This window comes from Lepidochelys kempii, chromosome 7 (assembly GCF_965140265.1).
Source record: "Lepidochelys kempii isolate rLepKem1 chromosome 7, rLepKem1.hap2, whole genome shotgun sequence".
Classification (NCBI taxonomy): Eukaryota; Metazoa; Chordata; order Testudines; family Cheloniidae; genus Lepidochelys; species Lepidochelys kempii.
The window spans coordinates 85189385-85209438 of NC_133262.1; the positions used below are offsets into that span (position 1 = coordinate 85189385).

General features: G+C 42.2%; 1 protein-coding gene across 4 annotated transcripts in view; it reads right to left on the bottom strand.

The window, feature by feature from the left end:
• PALD1 (phosphatase domain containing paladin 1) overlaps positions 1-20054 on the bottom strand; it is a 193048-nt gene that overhangs the window by 167001 nt on the left and 5993 nt on the right. The window contains exons 1-2 of one of the 4 annotated variants that reach the window (XM_073353589.1): positions 11094-11186; positions 10818-10864 (exon numbers count right to left, since the gene is read on the bottom strand). The exons of 1 other annotated variant lie outside the window; for it this stretch is intronic. The gene's annotated coding sequence lies outside the window, so the exon portion shown is untranslated. Of the gene's footprint in view, positions 1-10817; positions 11187-20054 lie in introns of those variants that run through there. 2 more of the 4 variants (XM_073353590.1, XM_073353588.1) reach the window with 2 other exon arrangements.

The following is a 20054-nucleotide window of genomic DNA, read 5'->3' on the forward strand; positions in this document are numbered from 1 at the left end:
ACACCTTTCTGGTTAGCAGAGATTGCAAGGGCATCTGACTGGCAACGTTGATAATCATGTTGACAGTCTGTCACATAGTCAATAGCGTCTACAAACAAAATGGGGGACAAGATACAACCTTGTCTAACACCAGTAGTCACTTTAAACCAGTCTGTTAGCTCCTAGTTTATCTTTATTGCACATTGAACATTCCAATACAAATTCCTAATAATTTGAATGATTTTGCTGGGGACTCCATAGATTCGTATTATCTGCCACAGTGATTCTCTACCTGATCAAAAGCCTTTTGAAAATCCACAAAGTTCAGGGCTACTGGCAACTGCCATGCATTGTTTTTCTGTACAATATTATGCAGGATGATGATCTGCTCTACACAAGATCAATCTGTAAAAAAAAAAAACAGGTTTTTTCCAAGTCTGCTTTCTATGGCACCTCTCCAATCACATCACCACATCAGGATCCAATATGTTACTTCTCAAACCCTCTCCACTGGTTCCCTATTGAATACATAGTCCAGTTTGTAATCACTGCCCTGATATCCCAGAGCTTGGAAACTACCTGAAAAATCATCCTTCCCTCCACAACCATGACCTCCCATGACTCTGTTCCATTGGAGCAACTCAATGGTCAACCAATAGGGGAATCGTCACAGGAACTAGGCCTAACCTCTGGAATCCATCTTTGATATAACTGGCCACAGACCTTTCCATGTTCAGAAATAACGACAAATCTCAGCTCTGAGCCTTAGCTTCCCTTCAACAAGTGTTTCTCACAAACACAAATAAAACAAAAACCACTAAACTAATCGAGTTATGTTCTCCTCCAGGCTAGGAAGGAACAGAAATTGTTATTCCTATTTTAAAATGCTTGAGAGGTGCTCAGATACTGAGGTGAAGGCCAAGGGGCCATATAAATACTTAGACACTATTGCAAGTTGCCAGGGGAAAGGAAGACACAGTAAACACTGATGCAGAAGAAGGAGATAAAGCAAAGATAGAATCTCTAGAGCAGAAGGAAAACAAGCTAAGAAGAAGTTCATTATGGGCCAAATTCATCCCTGATATAACTAGGCTGAAGAAAATGGAGTTTGCACAAAAGGATGAATTTGCACAGCAAGTAATTTCTGTTTAGAACTTGTCTACATGGTGCCTTAGTGCACACCAGCAGGGATTTAAGTTCTGATGTGCAGCAGGCCTGTGTCAACCCTGCTGGCGCATGGCAAAAGGAGCAAATTTGATATACTTACCATCTTTAATGCTAGCATAGCCTGGGTCTACCCATTAATCCCTCTAGGGGTCATTATCAATCAAAACCACCATTATGACCCCAATAGATATTCCAAAATGGGCTCTGAGAACCCAAGTGGAATACGACTCATGGCTAGTAGGACTAATGTAGACAAGGCCTACAAATAGGAAAGCCTCAATCCCCAAAAGTATCCCTAAAAGCATTCACCATTCAAGGATCAAACCAGGCTTTACCCTCACAGTAGCCTCATTTCAGTTACATCCTGTGACTTGACCAGTAGACCTGCCCTCTTCACCCTTGACTCAATTCACTGTCTTGAAAAGGCAATTTACTCCATTTAAAAGAGAAGGCTTCTAGAAGGTCCATGATGCTATCACAAGGAAGATACCCACACCAAAACAAAGAGAGAGAAAGAAATAGAGGATTCCTTGTGTGTCATTTTTATATATATGAAAATCTCTCATCAGCAAACCTCCTGCCCTGTACCTCATGTTCTGCCTGTTAGTCTGGAGTTGCCACTGCAGAATTGAATCTGGTTAGAAAGGAACTCCTAGACATGCTATTTTGTTTTGAAAGTAGGTATTCAAACTTTCACAATGAATACACTCAGAAAAACTGCTTCTCCTTCTCTCCTCTGACATCAATTTTGCAAGGATTGACATTTGCCAAACTAAAGCCACCATTCAAATAAGTTGCAGTAGTTATGATAAAGGGGATAAGAATGGGGACTGGATCTCCAAGACTGAGAACCAGAACCACATTAAACTTATGACACAACTGAAAGACTGCACAGATGTCCATGAGACATTTCCAGTCAACTAACCACAAAAACTCTTTCAAAAATTATACACCTATTCTATAGGGGAGGAAAAATCCCACAGTAGTTAATCAAGTCCATTCACTAGTCTGTGAAGGATTATTTCCCAAAGTATATTGCCAAATCCTGTGCCCAGCCTATTTTAAAATAATTCCAGCAACAGGGATTCCATGAGAATCCTAGTCCAGTGGTTGGGCCACAGGATGGAGAATCATCAGTTCCTATTATTGGATATGCCACTGTCTAATTCTGTAGACTTGGGCACATCCCATAATGTCCCTGTTTCAGTTTTCCCAGTTATAAAAGGGGGATAATTGTTAACCTACTGTGACGGGTTGGATCACAGAAACCCCTTTGGAGCTGCCAACTGATGTGCCAAGACTACTTCTGCCCCTGCTTTCCCAGCCAGCTTGAGACTCCAGCACCCTGTCTTGCTGAGCCAGACACGCCAGTCTGCTCCAACACAGACCCAGGGTCTGAACCACGTGCCCCAAAGCTGCGGACCTAACTGAAAGCAACTTAAGAAGTGTTCCTGTCTTTAACACTCAGATGCTCAACTCCCAATGGGGTCCAAACCCCAAATAAATCCATTTTACCCTGTATAAAGCTTATACAGGGTAAACTCATAAATTGTTCGCCCTCTATAACTCTGATAGAGAGATATACACAGCTGATTGCCACCTCCCTAGGTATTAATACATACTCTGGGTTAATTAATAAGTAAAAAGTGATTTTATTAAATACAGAAAGTAGGATTTAAGTGGTTCCAAGTAATAACAGACAGAACAAAGTGAATTACCAAGCAAAATAAAATAAAACATGCAAGTCTAAGTCTAGTACAGTAATAAAACTGAATACAGATAAAATCTCACCGTCAGAGATGTTTCAATAAGTTTCTTTCACAGACTGGACGCCTGCCTAGTCTGGGCACAATCCTTTCCCCTGGTACAGCCCTTGTTCCAGCTCAGGTGGTAGCTAGGGGATTTCTCATGATGGCCACCCACTTTGTTCTGTTCCAGCCACTTTTGCATAAGGCAGGAATCCTTTGTCCCTCTCTGGGTTCCCACCCCTCCTTCTCAATGGAAAAACACCAGGTTAAAGATGGATTCCAGTTCAGTGAAAGACTTCATTACCCATTTCCCAGCACACAAGTATACAGGAAGACTTACCAGTAAAACAGAGCCATCTACAGTCAATTGTCCTGGTTAACGGAAGCCATCAAGATTCCAAACCACCATTAATGGCCCACACTTTGCATAATTACAATAGGCCCTCAGAGTTATATTTTATATTTCTAGTTTCAGATACAAGAATGATACATTCATACAAATAGGATGAACACATTCAGTATATTATAAATTTTGTAATGATACCTTACAAGAGACCTTTTGCATGAAGCATATCCCAGTTACATTATATTCACACTCATTAGCATATTTTTATGAAATCATATAGAGTGCAACGTCACACCTACCCTTCAAAGGACTGTTGTGAGGATTCATTAAATAATGTGTATAATGCACTTCCATGTTTGAACATTAAGAGCACTATATAAGTACTAAGTATTATTCTCTTGGAAGACTACTTCGCAGTCTAATCAAATTTCAGGAGCTTGATGATAACAGACCAACTATGGTGGGGATGCTTATCGGTTACATCAATGCCAGTCATAACTCCTATATTCTTCTTCCAGCACCAACTCATTATGTGACCTGGGTAAGTCCCTTTACTCTAGCCTCTTTCTGTGCCAGTTTACTCCTCCATAACATAGTGTAATATTACTTCCCTATATCAGAGGGATATTTTAAAAAATGAGCAAACCTCAAATATTTGAGATCTTCAAATGGGAGTCATATGCAAGTGCAAAGTATCATTGCCAGACCAGATCTTAACTTCATTCACTGATTTACACCAGCTATGGGTCTGGGCCATTGTCTCAACAGCTAAAACCTATACCAGGATTCTCTTTGGAACTCGATGTTAACTATTAAGTGTGGGTCGTGGGGGTCGGGTGGAAATCAAATAAATAAATAAATAAATAAATAAATAAAAAATCCTAGATCGTCTTCCTGCCAACATAATTTCAGAAAGTTGAAATCTATTTCCACTCCCCATAATGGGAATTCCAAGTTCCATTGCCCCTTCAGAATTTGTGGCCCAATAATATTTCCAATCCATGGGATCCCATCAGGGTTTTGGGAGAGCGAATCATGTAAAAAGCTGCATGTCCACCAGTTTAGCTATGCTGCCAAGGACTCCCTTTTGTCAGAGGGAATCCAAGACAGCAGTTACTGGGGAGCATGTGCAGATTTTGCAAGCCACTGGTCAAAGCACCCACCACTCCCAATCATTACTTAGATGGTAACACTATAGGGTGTTGTGATAGGGTCTTCAGTGGCCAGGCAGCCTAGTGGCTAGATAGTTGGTTACAGGGGCAGTAGAGTGAACAGACTCATCCTTTTCCCTCAGGTCTTGGCTCAGGGTCCCATGTCGCTCAACCCCTAAACAGGGGAGATGGAGCTTTCTCCCAGCCATAAGGGGGAGTTCAGGGCCTGTTTTCCTGGCCTGCTCCTTATGTAAGTCCTTTAGTTTGGGGCGTGGCCTGGCTTAGTCCAGTTGCCCCACAGTTGAGGCTTCTCTGTAGGTTCCCCTTGGCAGGGGAAGACTCACTTGCCTCCAGTGGCTGTGCTGGCAGGCAGGTTGCTGGTCTGTGCCTTCAGGCAGGCATACAGAGAGCTCCTGCCTCTTCACCAGTCAGCCCTTGACTGAGCCGGGCTCCCTTCTTTTCTCCCCCTCCAGGCTTGGCATTGGCTGCAGGTAGAACGAGGCAGAGCTAACTGAGCCCAGAGGTTTTCTTTAATCCCTGCTGTGCCTGGCAGCCTTCTCTCCTGCTCCTTCACAGGTGTCCTCAAAGTGAAATGCATTTCCTCCAATAAAACGCTATTTAACTTCTTACAGCAATCATTAGTGAATGACAACAAATATCCCTACTCCTCCAAAAGCAACACTGCACTAGCTGGCAAGGGAAAGAAAAAGGGACTAGTTTCCTTTTGCAGATGAAGCAGACCGTTTTACAGAAGATAATGCCACAGTATGACCCTGGTTCTTCCTACATGGAGGCCAATAGCATAGGCCAAAATAAGAAGCTAGATGACAGGAACAACCCTTCATTAAATTGAGTGGGGTTTTTGACCTAGAGAAAAGGAAACACCCAAGTGCTAAGTGCCAGCTAAGGCAACATGAAAAGCTTGTGTACATAATACTCAGCTCAGAGAGCACACTGCATATGAGAAGATGCATATTTGGAAACTGAAAGCTATGATTTTGTTCTATTCATAGTTAACCACCACCTCCCCTCCTGATTAGAAAGTTCTGAAAGCAACAAGGTGGATCAGTTTACAAGCCACGCATGGTCTTTCCACATTCCTGCAGCGCACACAAGAGACAGTTGTTATTAAACCGGGTTCTTATAAGCCACACCTTTTGCAAAACAAAAAAAATTTCCTTTCCTCCCTCCACATCTTTGTATTCAATATGGGGACAATGAAAACCGACTGTCTCTCTCTCTCAGCACTTTCATAACAAGTTGTTTTGGTGTATTCAAAACAGCGAAACTAGTTTGCATGAATGTCTCTGAGACCGAGGCCATTTCCACACTTCAAGCGCTGTAGCAGTGCCCTATCTATGCCATTGTAAGTTCGTAACATAGACAGACTACAGCAATGGAAGGGGTTTTTGAATCACTGTAGGAACTCCACCTCACTGACCAATGGTAGCTAGGTCAATGGAAGCATTCTTCTGTCAGCCTAGCTGCATCCCCACCAGGCATTAGGTTTGCATACTATGATGATCGTGCGTGGATTTTTCATACCCAAGTGCCGTAGCTATGTTGACTTACATTCTAAATGCAGACCAGGCCTGAATAGTCCAAGACTCCCAGACAACAGTCTCCTGGCTTCCAAGGAGGAAGGTTCCCCGCAACCACCTTACTCCCACCGCAGGCTACAGCCAGGGGCATTAAAAGGACCCCTCAACCTGAAAAAATCATAGTTTCATCCAAAACTTTGTACCGCTTATTTACCCATAAGATCTTTATAACTGAAAACAACATTATTTTCCTGGTGTTTCCCCCCCAATTTGTTTACTTTGTGCATTAGATAACATCTGGTGTACAGTTCACTGATTTGTTGGTGGAAGACTCATACACTACACTGGAAGGAGCTCCCTTGCACACCAAGCCACAAGCTCTGCAAAAGGGTGTTCACCGCCACCAACAGCAGCAGAGCTGAAACTGAAGAATCAGCAAGCAGGCATGTGTACAGAGAGAAAGGAAAGAGGTGGGGGGCGGGGAAGGTAGAGGATGTACAATGGAGAGGAGTACCTAGAAGAAACTTATGAGCACAGTTTGGGGGCAGAAAAAGCCTTCTGAACATTTTAATTCTTTAAATAAAAACAATAAAAACACACTCTATGGAAAATGTATTTATTTTTAAATAAATCAGTTCTCCCCCTGCCCTCTTCTCCCTGTCCCTCACGACTGAGCTCACAGTATCCCTTTTAATACAGGATGCTCCATTCTGCCCTCCTAGGTGTTAACTTAATTCCATTTGATTTCAATGGGACTTGCATGCACATATGAAAAAGCAGGATTTGATGCCAATGAAAATCACTTTAAGATTTCCATAGGAGATTTGCCTTTGTGAGGAATTTGGGATTGGTTAAATGAGGCATTCCACGTAAGAACCATTTGGGTACCTCAGTGCCTTATGTTCCTCACACATCAGGGGATGCGTAAGTCTAGCTGCAGCCAAAGTACCAGTTATGCTCCTCTGAAATGCTGGTGTTCCACTGCATACAGGCTGCAATAGAAAACAGCTCCAGGATTCAACTTTTGGCATCTTATGGTGGTTTCCAGCTATAAAACAGAGCAAGTACAACAGTACTGCAAACTGCACTCCTAATTGCATGCCAAGCCTTCTTTCTTCCCCCCCAGAAAGCCTTCTGTGTCAGTTACCATATCCTTTCCACATACTTGAATTTAAGACTCCCTGCCATACACATGTACCTAGAGTTCTAGAAAAATTGATATAATATTCTATTGCATTGCTGAGAAATAGTATGTGATCGCACAACTAAAGACTAATGTAATGCATATGTATTAATGGACAGAGTTAAGGTTATGCATCAGTCTTGACCGGCATTTCCTGACTTGGGTGCAATTAACATTCTCTTCACACCAGAGGTATGGAACTGATGCTATATCACAGTATCAAAACACTACATTTGGGTTATTTTATAACTTTCTTTGACTAAGTTTAATGCCCAATTTTCTTGCCTTCCTCCCCACCCATTTTGATAGGAGGAAGTGGGAGTTGTGTCCTCTCTTTCTTCTTCCTCTATCTTTCTTCATTATTTAAGTAAGGGGAGATTCCAGCAGCTTCTCATTTCTGTGACAGGATGGGTGTACACAAAGCACCCCTGCACTGCTTCATGTGAGTCAGGCAGGAATGCTGGTTAAAGGGACACCATTGACTTAAATAGAACACTTCTGTCTGGAAATTTCTTAGCTACTGTTGTAACAAGTGCAAGTACAAAGGCAAGTGGAGAAAATATTTGTCTCTGTTTCTCAGTGTTATTGTGTGCATTTGACAGTACTTTGCGTACAGCCATTTTCACCATTTCCCCTGTAAGGTGAGTTTCCTCTTTTCTTTGTGTGGGGTTTTCACACAGCAACAGGGGAGAGAAAAACTACTTTTAAAAACAGAAAAATATGATTCCAAAGCCACAAAAGTTGGCAGGGGTCTGCGGGGAAGACATAGGACCTGAAATTACCTATATCTCAGGTTTCTAAAACTGACAAGATTTCATATTGACAGTGTCCCTTTAAAGCACCAAACTGGTCTCAGGAGATCTGGGTGTGACTCTTGTCTCTGTAACAGGCATCCTGCACAACCCTGGGCAAATCATGGGGATAATGATACTCATATTTCTCTCTCTCTCTCTCTCTCTCACACACACACACCCACCCCACCATAAAGCTCTTCTATGGAAGAAAAACACTACCTAAGAGCTAGGTATTATTTAGGATCTGTTTTTTCAGAGGTTCTGAGAACCAACAGTCCCCACTGGCTTTGATGGGGTTAAAAACCAAGCTATTTCTCTCTGTCTTCATTTACTCCTTTGCAAAATGAGCATTAATATTACTTCTGTCTCATAGGGATACTGTGAAGCTTAATTTACTAGAGCTGGAAAAATGCTCTAATATTAATAGATGGGAGGCATTAGAGAAGTGCAAACTATTACCAACAGCAGACCTACAGATAAAGAGAGCTGCATGCCAGGCTCTATCTAGAGAGTCAAACAAGGGTCACAGGTTGATTCCCATTACTGTTAAGAACCTCTCTGGCAGGAATCAAAGCCAGCATGATGAAATTAAACTGGAGACGGATAAATTTCAATGGCTGACTTTGTTTCTTCATCTTACAGTCACAGACATCTGTGGCAACTAACATCACAAAGTGGTCCATTCTTAACACAACCACCTGTACCATTAACCTCCTAAGGGCCTGGTTATACTCTCAGAGATGTGGATGTGTTGCCTGTGTTATCACATACATTGTTGTGGGTTTTTTTGCTGTTTTTTTTAAAAACAGAAAAAACTACTGTGCACATGTTGATTTTACAAGATGGGCAGCAATGAAGGTCTCTACATCACAAAGTCAAACTGGTTTCTTCATGTTCTCACTGAAATCAAGCAGATATAAGGCAGTGTCACTCTAAAGAAAGAGAAAGTCAAATGTATACACATGCAACATATTATTTTGATTTGATGCCCTTTTTTCGGTAACAGCAGCACTCATTTTTAGCCTATATGAGAGACTAGTCCCCTTCTCTCTCCAGCACATGGACTTTTTTTTGCAGACAGATGGAGCTGAACATCATCCTCGAAAGCTAAAAATATTTTCTGTCAATTCTTGCTGTGTTGGATGAGGACAAAAAAAACTGGTAGACTTGAGAGCACTGGAATGCAAGAGTATGTGCGTGTGTTATTGCCAGAAGTGTGTTAGAGCAAGTCATGTTTACAGTGGGCTTCTGCAAAGCATAGTTATGACCAGGGATGGTGTCATTAAATACCATGTAGATTTACAACAGTGTCTGATGTACAGGGGAGAGTTTCCTTTCGGGTACTGGCTGGGTTGTGTTTAATTTAGTATTTAAGAAATCAGCCTGAACAGACAATTGCATCACCAAGGCTAAAGCTCCTACAGTGCTGTCATGTTGTTTGTGACTTCAAAGCAACTTTATAAAGTATAAATTTTTACAGAACTGAAGCCTTGAGACCAGCACATGTATACATGGGTGTGTCTCAGGCTGCGTGTCTGCAAACATGGGTGAATGTCTGTGCGCCAAATGTAGAGGTTAAGAAAAACCACATTTCCTATCCTGTAATGTAACTGTTATCACAAGACTACTTTAAAGTATCAACATAGAGTAACATGTTAAGGGCCTGATTTTTCAGAAGTGCTGAGCATCTACAGCTCCCACTGACTTTCAAGTGCAGTTGTGGGTGCTTAACACTTCTGAAAAATCAAGCCCAAGACAAGTCCTTTGATTTAGGTATCTTAAATTCATGCTGTAAACAGAAAATAAAAAGCATCTATTTTCTAGCCACTCTGCACATGTGTCAGCTCTATTAACATTAATGGAAGTGACAGGTGCCTTAGGCACAAAGAACTTATACCAGGCTGAAGGACTTGAATTATGAGAATGCCAGGCCTCACCAACTGTATGGTACAAGGAATGAAACTGGGTATCTTGTGTTGTATATCTACCCCCAAGGGACAGTGCAGCCCACAGAAAGACCAGTGTATATAGTTAAAAACACAAGCTAAAACAACATCCATTTTAGATTGAAATGTTTACAAACTTTAAGAAGTAATCAAAGCTAAATGGAACACAGAATAATTAATAATTTACATTTACACAGCACTTTTCATCAACATATACAACTAGCTATGCAAGTGTACACACACACACACCCCTCTTTCTGTCAATTCTGGTTTTCTGCATCTCAGACAGACCTGTGACGATCTGAACTCCCTTTCCACTCCTCACCCCAAGGAGTAAAGTCTGCTGTCTCCACAGCAGTATTTTGGTTTTTTACATAGGCAGAAGCCCATTATAAAACTGATGGTCCCCAGTGCAGGCAAAGAAAGACATTAGAGCCTTATATTGTATTACGATTATATTAGGCCACCCTCTCAAAGAAGCACTAGTTACCTGGGTGCTTTCCTGCCTCTGCAAAAGAGAGGGGCAGAAATCTAAATATTTCCACCAACAATAGGACAATAACTAAGATCTCAGAAGGACAAGACAGGAAAACGTCCTTGGTCTCATACATGAAGACAGAAGATATGGAAGCCCTGTGCTTGGTATAGCTCACCCATGCTGAGAAAGCAAGGAAGAAAATCACTCCAACATCAGAGACTATAGAAATAATACCACGCACAATGGAGAGGTAGGGGAAGAGAGAGAGTGGGAATTTTGTTGACAAAGACCAAACACAATAAGACAGCCGAGTCCATCTGAAGTTGGCAAACAAGACCTAGTTAAGTCCCAACTAATCTCTATTGAAAGTACCACAACAGCATCACAAAAAACACCACACACACAAAATTCTCAACGTGAGGTGGTAGGGGGTTCAAACTCATCCAAAAGGAGCAAAACAACCTGCACAAAGCTGCTACAGTACCTGGATTCCAGCAGCTCCAGAGATCATTCAGTTTCCTCTTTGCTGTGCTGAAGGGGCGCAAAAAAAACAAAAAAAACCGTAAAGCTCAGAGCTGCAGAAAGCAGTTTCCCCGCACAGGTTTAAACAAATCCTCTCACTCTCCTTGTAACTTTTCAGAACAATCCATTAAGGGCTGCTATGGCGACAAAGCAGTTAAACCCATCCTTCTGGGCTGATCGAGGAGCCAGTAGGAGAAGCAAAATCTGTAATAGTTTGTTGTCAGTGATCAAACCCTACCCATTGCCAGCAAAAACAGCACCAGCCAAGCAACAGGCACTGGCTCATTCGCCCGCTCTCTCACTCTGTGAGCAGAACAGCCTCGACTGTCTGTGTGCTGGAGGATGTGGGGGCGGACTTTAAAGAGGGCCAACTCCGTGGGCCTCTCTCTGCCAATCAAAGGCCTGGGACTCCTGGCAACAGCAGCACACAACCTAAGTGAGTGCACTACATGGGGACTGCTGCAGCAGGAGTAGCTCAATGCAGGCCATGCTGATAAAAGGCTCAAAAGCAGGAGGTCTTCTTCCCACCCTGACCCCTATCCCCACCTACTGGGCAAGACAGCACTGCACTTTACTGACAAGAACAGCTGTCAAGCAATTTTAGTCTCAGTTAACATTAAAGTGTAGAGTCTTTAATGTTTGATATTTAAGCTGTTTGATGTTACCTTCTTTTTATGCTGCCCATTTTAAGGGGCCCTCAGCTGCCCTTGGATTGGAAGGGGGAGAGAACAATGGTAGCAGGGGTGGGGAGCAACAGTTATTTGTCTCTTCATCTGGATCTCCCAAGTGCTTGGAATCTGTGAATTGCCCAGATCAGCAGTCCCAGGGTGAACAGAACAGGATCAGTGTGTCCAGCCTAAAACCAGACTCTAAATGGTAAAAAAGAGGGAAAGGGGAGGAAAGGGTCACACATTTTTTCATTCCTGCAATGTCAAAGGCACTACCTGGCAGCTGCACACCAGAATTACAAACTGCAATTTCTTACCCATTTAAGCATAAAGAATGAGAGACAGTGATCAGAGCATGTGACATACACAAGCCAGGCACTGGTCTCAATCCCACAGATAAATCTGTGTGAAAATGCTGTTTTGAGTGGGGAGCTACCCCACTGATTGTATTAGAAAAACAAAATTATTCCTTCCCTAAAGGCACACATGTGCCCAGCTTGAATTTCTCAGAATGTCTGATATAAGCTTATTGATGAGGTTAACAGTTAGAAGCTTTCAAAATGACCACTTTTTACTACCTTTTAGAGCATTTATTTAGGTCCTGCTGGATCAATTTGCTGAAGCTAGAAATGTCATGCTTATCACACATGGATAAAGTTTACGCCACACAGTGACTGCACTTCAGCCTCACTTGACCCACCCTCCACACTTGCTTTCCTTCCCTCCATGCCTCTCCCCCTTTAACATCTCACTTTCCTTCCTACCCATTTATCTACTCTTCCTCTAACAAATTGACACCTAAAAAATAAAACAGATACATAAGTTTTTAAAAAGGCAAACATTCATGGAACTCTCATGCTGTTTGGAGACCACCACACTGTTCACTCTACTTGTATGTTATATTCCTTTCCCCCACCCCTTGCCATCTTGTCTATTTACACTGCTAGCTCCTCAGGGCAAAGACTGACTCTCATTCTATCTTTACATAGCATCAAGCACAGTAGGGCCCTGATCTTGGTTGATCTCTAATCTCCTCCCATATAGGATCTGTGAATTTCCTTTTTTTTTTTTTTTAAAGTATTTACATTTTTCACCCTAACTCCTTCCATTTATACCAAGGCACTTGACAACAAAGTCAATTTATTGCAACCAGGAAAGACATTTTATTACAATGAATTCAATGCAAAAAATGCATCTAACCGAGATTTACAGGGCCCAGGATAAATCAGACCCCTCTTCCTCTGAATTATTCACTACAACCACATCTCTTCTTGCTGGATGTCTCACCTTCCCCTTGTTTCTACGCTTCCTTGTAGTTTTTAGTGTCCCCATCCAGCCAGACACCCACACACATTCATTTCAATTCAATAACACTTCACTGACATGACAAACTATACAAATAATGCCAAAGCATGAGCCATACAGAGTGCTCCACTCTCTCTCTCAAAGGGAGGAGCCATCTGTCCATGTCAAGGTTCCTTCCCCACTCTGAACTCTAGGGTACAGATGTGGGAACCTGCATGAAAAACCCCCCAAGCTTATTTTTACCAGCTTAGGTTAAAACTTCCCCAAGGTACAAACTATTTTACCTTTTGCCCTTGGACTTTATTGCTGCCACCACCAAGCATCTAACAAATATATAACAGGGAAAGAGCCCGTTTGGAAATGTCTTTCCCACAAAAATCCTCCCAAACCCTATACCCCCTTTCCTGGGGAAGGCTTGATAAAAATTCTCACCAATTTGCATCGGTGAACACAGATGCAAACCCTTGGATCTTAAGAACAATGAAAAAGCAATCAGGTTCTTAAAAGAAAAGAAAAAGTAAAAGAGTCACCTCTGTAAAATCAGGATGGTAAATACCTTACAGGGTAATCAGATTCAAAACATAGAGAATCCCTCTAGGCAAAACCTTAAGTTACAAAAAGACGCAAAAACAGGAATATGTTCCCTCCAGCACAGCTTAGTTTATCAGCCATTTAAACAAAACAGAATATAATGCATATCTAGCTAGATTATTTACTAAGTTCTAAAGTTCTAAGACTCCGTTCCTTTTCTGTTCCCGGCAAAAGCATCACACAGACAGAGAGAACCTTTGTTTCTCCCCCACTCCAGCTTTGAAAGTATCTTGTCTCCTCATTGGTCATTTTGGTCAGGTGCCAGTGAGTTTATCCTAGCTTCTAAACCCTTTACAGATGAAATGTTTTTTCCTCTGGCCAGGAGGGATTTTAAAGGTGTTTACCCTTCCCTTTATATTTATGACAGTCCAGAATAGGGCAATATCCCTAAAGACAAGCAATCTCCCTACAGTCTCTCACTTTTTTTATTAAGTTTGCACATTGTAACTGTACTCAATGAGACTACATTAACAAAAAATAATTTGGGATCGAATTTAGAGCTCCATTTCCCACTAGTACTGTCCACTTCATGCCAATATGGAATCTGTGGTCAAACTCCATTTCTGAGTGGTGCTGTCTATGTTACTTAGGGCTGCAAATAGAGACGATTACTCACTAATTTGTACACCTCTACATGGTTCTCTGTTTTCCTTTCAATACTCTGGAAGTCTACTACACACACTCTTTATACCTCCAGTGTCTCAGATCAGCTACCCCAACAGTTGGTGACTGCAGGAAACCTACGTTCCAATACAATGTTAAGTCTTCTGCTCCCTGGTTTGGTTGGTGCGCAATACTTTGCTTCTAAAGAGTCAATACTGACAGCTGCTATGTGAACAGCTTCTGCTCGCTGATCAAAAGATGGCACAGCGTGGGAAGGAGAATGCTCACCTGCTACAGTGGTGGTTGCCTAAAGGCAAAAACAGAGCCAACGCTAGGCGTAAGCAGACTAAGGCTATATTGCTTAGGGCCCCAAGCAGCAAAAGCGGGCCCCCATTCGCTTTTTTTAATATGTGTTGTTTGTGGGTGGCCCCCCAATGGGCTAGCACCACCTATGGGCAAAAATATTATAAGAGACGCAGAGTGATAGTTCTCTCAAAATGAAAAAAGGTGGAGAGAACCTCAGGACTCTGTCTGGACTAGATTTAGTAGTACTGAAAGAATATTTCAATGGCTGAAGGCAATCACCACAAACATACACATCCCCTAGAATTCCTGAGCATACTGCATGGTGTCAGGGAACCTTCACACAGAGGAGCCAGGTAGCCATCTCTTCTCTCCCCACCATGGCCAATTACAATAATCTAGCTTCCCTGTTCTCCTTCCTCTAGGTTTCACATTTAATGGAAAGGCAAACAGCAAGGCTGTCCCTATCTTGCACAATAGGGGGAAGTCACATTCCTATGGAACCAGGTGTTTTCCCTGTACCCTACAAAGTCCTAGCACCATGCCACTTGTATCTTGCTGCAGCTTACTATCACCAATTATAGCTGATTCACACACACACAAAAATCTTTAAGTTTTGTCTGTTCTCATTTAGGGTTTTCTTCTTGCTTTTACTCCTGCCCCAGTGTGACCGGGGTCCCAGAGGGGGCCAGGCGAGGTCACCCAATTAGGATGAACTGCAAAGAATGGGGCAGATAATCCCCAAAACCCAGTGGATATTTCAATACTTAGATTTACCAAGCCAGCATAAAACAGCTTCTTTATTACCTCATTGGTTGTCCAGAAGCCAACAACACAGTTCCTTTGAAGTAACCCAGCCTCAGGCCTCCATACAGATTCCCAAGTCAAATATGATGCAGATTTCTGAAAATCTGATTTTATCATATAAAAGAAAAGGTTCTACCAATCCCAAAGGATTGGGCACATTACCTCCCAGGTTAATGGATATTCCCAATCTTACCCAAATACACGCATGCAGCCAATTCTTATTAACTAAACTAAAATTTGTTAAAAAACAAAAGAGAGAGTATGATTAAAAGATCAATATACATACAGACATGAGTTCAATTGTTGAGGTTCAGATTCATAGCAGAGATAGTGAGCTTTGTAGTTGCAAAGAGTTTTTTAGAATGCAGTTCATAGGTTAAAGTCCAATGTCCAATATCATATTCAGGTTGTACCAGTTTAACTGGGATCTCATCTTGCAATTCAAACTTCCCCAGATGAAGCTTAAGCAGATCTGAGATTAAAAGGATCAGGACCCAAGGATCTTTTATACAATTTCAGGTCTTCTTTGACAAATTGGAGTCCTTCGGGGAACAATAGGCCCTTATTTCCTAAGCATCCATCATTATAACTATTCACACAGATTAATTATGGCAATTTATCCATCAGGCAGTCTATCTCCGGTACTTAACGATATGAATTAACATAAGACAATCACCTATTCCTTCACCATTCACCGCTGATTTGCTATACATTTCAAAGAGAGATGAATACAGAGATATCCCATGTTTACACTTCATTTAAATGCTAGGATGTTCTTTTGATCTTTGAATGATCAGAATACAGCACAGACAGGGACTGTTGATTACATTGTTGACCACTACGCATACATATATAAATACACAAAAACACAAACATTATCTCCCCATATGTCTTCAAGGGTTGAATTTGAGTCATTTATTTTGCATGATGTTTAACGCTTTCTGGCCAAGCATCACACCCTGATTTGCAGTCAAAATAAAATGTTGGACAAGGAATGTAAGTTCTTTGTGGAAAAGATGATCTAGGCTTCTTATCTGTAAAGTGTCTAGCGCTAGAGCTATATAAATAATAACCATCATCATTTAGATGGAAAAATATTATTTCACTGATGGTAAACACTGGTGAGCCACGGGCAGGAAGGGTCAGTGATGCAAAAGACGGCAAATAGGAATGAGCACTAACCAACAAGAACCTCAGCATGGCCAGGCAGAGTTGTTTCTTCTGAATAACAGCAAGTGAAGTATTCAACACACTCCACATCTCAGTCTGTTCTTATGATCCTGACCTACGAAAGACAATATGATCTCATAGTTAAATCAGAAGACTTGGGACCTCTTGGTTTTTGTTTCTGACTCTGCCATTTATAGACAGTATGATTTTGAACAAGACACTTAACCTCGGTTAGACAGGTATACTGATATTTATCCACTGCACGCGACCGGTGACGAATGGATAAAAACGGATTTTTTAAAATCAAAATCAGTTTTGTATTTAAATTGGCTACTTTTTTATTTTAATTTTTAATTGCTTAAATAAATATGTATAAATATAGCATACCCTTTTGGTTAGCATAAGAAAGCACCAAATTTAGTGTAAGGCTATATTTGTTGCAAATCAACATGTTTTAACAGTTACCAACTAATGAGAATTAAACTTTCTTTTAGGTCCATAACTAAAAAGTACAAGCACAACTGAAGTCAGTAATATAAATCAAGGTTTCCTGCTAGCTGATTTAAATCCTAATTAAAATCCCAACCCTGGCCTGTTGGGAGGCTGTTGTAGAGCACTTTGAGTTCTCCAGCGAAGAGGCACCACTGGAAATGGAAAGTACTATGAACATTCTTAAGGCTTTGGAAACAATCCAAGTAAGATCAGAGCTGGCAGAGCAGACAATGGCTTTGCATCCACTTTCCATCTCAGTTCCTCATCAGAAACCTCAAGCCAGGCAGCCAATTTTTGCCTGAGTACAGATTGATGAAAAGAGAAAATTCAACCAGAAAAAAAAAAAAATCAGTCAGAGTCCTAACTCCTTTTTCCTCTCAACTCCAAGGAAGTGAAGGGGCGGGAGAGGGTCATTTTAGCTCATATCAGAGACACAAGGACTCCCATCTATTATCCTGCTTAGTTTTACTTGACCACACAAATTTAAATCCTCAGTCACAAAGACAAGAACTAGATACAGCTCCCTCTGAAGCCAATCACTGCTGCTCCTAAATCATACAGAGTGGCTGCTGCCCACTGACATTTCCTGGGCAGCATTCTTAACCTGTGTCACAGAGAGCTAAAACCAATCCCAAGATCTTCTAGACTGATCTAGACATGGTTAAATGCTGAAGTGCAACTGGAGCATTCTATCTGCATACGGCGCTAATTTAAAGTTCTCTCTCTCTCCTCCCTGCCTCAACCATGTCAGAGATTTTTAATTTTAGGAAATGGTATGGGTATTTTCAGAGCCTCCAAATTAAGAATATACTGAATATCCTCTGTGGATATTATGCCTCCTTTGAAGACACTGTCAGTTCACACTACAGCTGCCCAGCAGAAGCCAAATAAATATTTATAGAATACCACAGGCTAACGGAAAAGAAAAATAGTATTAACACATTAGATGTCAGTGGGAGTGAGGGAAAGGAATGTAAACGGAGCCCATATGCAATCCGAAAATGGTAAGGCTGGAAGACAGGGCTTGAAAGTTTGTTAATATGACGCATGTGCCAAGGCTACTAGATAATAGCCAGACTCCCTACCTTACAGGCTGCTCTAGGAATTGGTTTACTTTAGGCAGGGATGAAAACTCCTTGCTGGGCCATAAGAGCACATTGACCACAGCAACAGTTTCATTGTCATAGCAAAGCCAATAACAACTCCAGTCAAGCCAATTAGACCATGTGGTCTTGTTTAGAAGCAAAGAGATGGGAGCTAACAGGACTCAGGGTTCTAATCTGGATTCTCTGCCAGGCCTCTGATGTTCTGTATGACTGGAGGCAAATCATCCATAGCAGTGTTTTTCAAAGTTTGGGCCAGCCTGTAAGGCACTGGGTTGCTTTGCTCAGCATCCAGGGACCCTAGCGGCTGTGATCAGCACCGCCGACCAGGACGTTAAAAGTCCCGTCGGCAGTGCTGCCCAGCTAAGGCAGGCTAGTGCCTACCTGTTCCAACTCTGCACTGCACCCCGGAAGCGGCCAGCTGCGAGTCCGGCTTCTAGACAGGGTGGCCATTGGGCTCCGTGCGCTGCCCCCACCCCGAGCACCCACTCTGCACTCCCATTGGCCAGTCACCAGCCAACAGAAGCTGGGGGGGTTGCGCCTGCAGGTGAGAGCCGTGTGAAGCCGCTTGAGCACCTCTGCCTAGGGGCCGGACCCACTGCTGGCCGCTTCCAGGGTGCAGCATGGTCCTCAGTACCAGAACAGGCGAGAAGCCTGCCTCTAAAACCTTGGCTGTGCCACTGTCTGGCAACCGCCGGAGGTAAGTCCGTGCCCCAACCCCATGCCCCAAACCCTGCCTCACCCTGAGCCCCCCACAAACCCAGAGCCCCTTCCTGCACCCCAAATCCCTCATCCCTGGTCCCACCCCAGAGCTTGCACCCCCAGCCCAGAGCCCTGACCCCCTCCTGCACCACAACCCCCTGCCCAAGCCCTGAGCCCCCTCCAAACCCTGAATCCCTCGTTCCCAGCCCCACCCCACAGCCCTCACCCCCACACCCTATGCCCCAGTCCTGAGCCCCTCCCACACCTCAAACCCCTCATCTCCAGCTCTGCTGGGTCGCGGGCATTAACAATTTTCTTCAACTGGGTCCCCAGAAAAAAAGTTTGAAAACCACTGATCTGCAGTGCCCCAGTTAGAGAATGGACTAGAAAGCAAGACCCTCCCCTGCAAAACTAGGTGGTGCTTCTGAACTGAGCTTCCATGGGGAAATAAACAAGAAAAAATAGGAAAGAGATAAAAATCTTGAGCTTTCATTAAGTTCTCCACAAAGAATACACACTCACTGATAAGCCAAAACATTTACAATCCTCCTTTGAAAATTAAGTGATAGACAAGAATTAGACATATGGGCCAAATTCAGTGGTGATGTAAACAAAAGTGTACATTACATGTAAGGGCAACAGGGAAAACTACCAACAGGAAGGTGTAAGAATGTAACAGAGGTGGGAAAAAATATCACATTTTAATCTGCTGGTGGGAACCACAGAAGCATAACAACAAGGGCAGAATATGTTAGGAATGTAGTAGAATTTTTGAAGAACTTTCAAAGGAAAAAAGACATAGTATATAATAATATAAACATTAAATAGCTGCTGCATTGTATCCCAAATCTAATTGCTTTTCGGAGGGGAGGGGGAGGAAATTTCTATACAGTTTGTAAAACTCTTTGTGATCATATCTCTCTCTCACACACTCCTGTATTTATATTGTCTTATCAAGAATAACATAACATTAACAATAAGATAAAAAATGTAAACGTAAAAAAATTAGCAAAATCAAAATAAACCTAATGTGCCCCTCATTCATTTGTTACTTATGTCCTGGTAGCACCTAGAAGCCCCAGTCGCAGACCAAGGACCCTATTGTGCTAGATGCTGTACAAAGAGAACAAAAAGTCCCACCCCCAAAGAGTTTACAATCCAGGAAGAAACACTGGACATTTTAGCCTTTTAGCTTCAAGATCACTTTTCATCATTTCTTCTTTAAGAATCACGAGAAAGTGTTGAGTTGTCACTCCACCAGCTCCCCTCCCTCCAATTTACACCCATTTTTCGATTGTCTGAGCTAACCAAACTAGATCATTGGTTTATTACACTACAGAAAACATCAATCCCTGGAGAAACTTTAGCAGTAGAAATGGTTGAGAAAGAAACGGGGGAAATTGCAATATTTCCCTTTTTCCTTCAAATTTAGACAAAAATGACAAACTCGTTAAC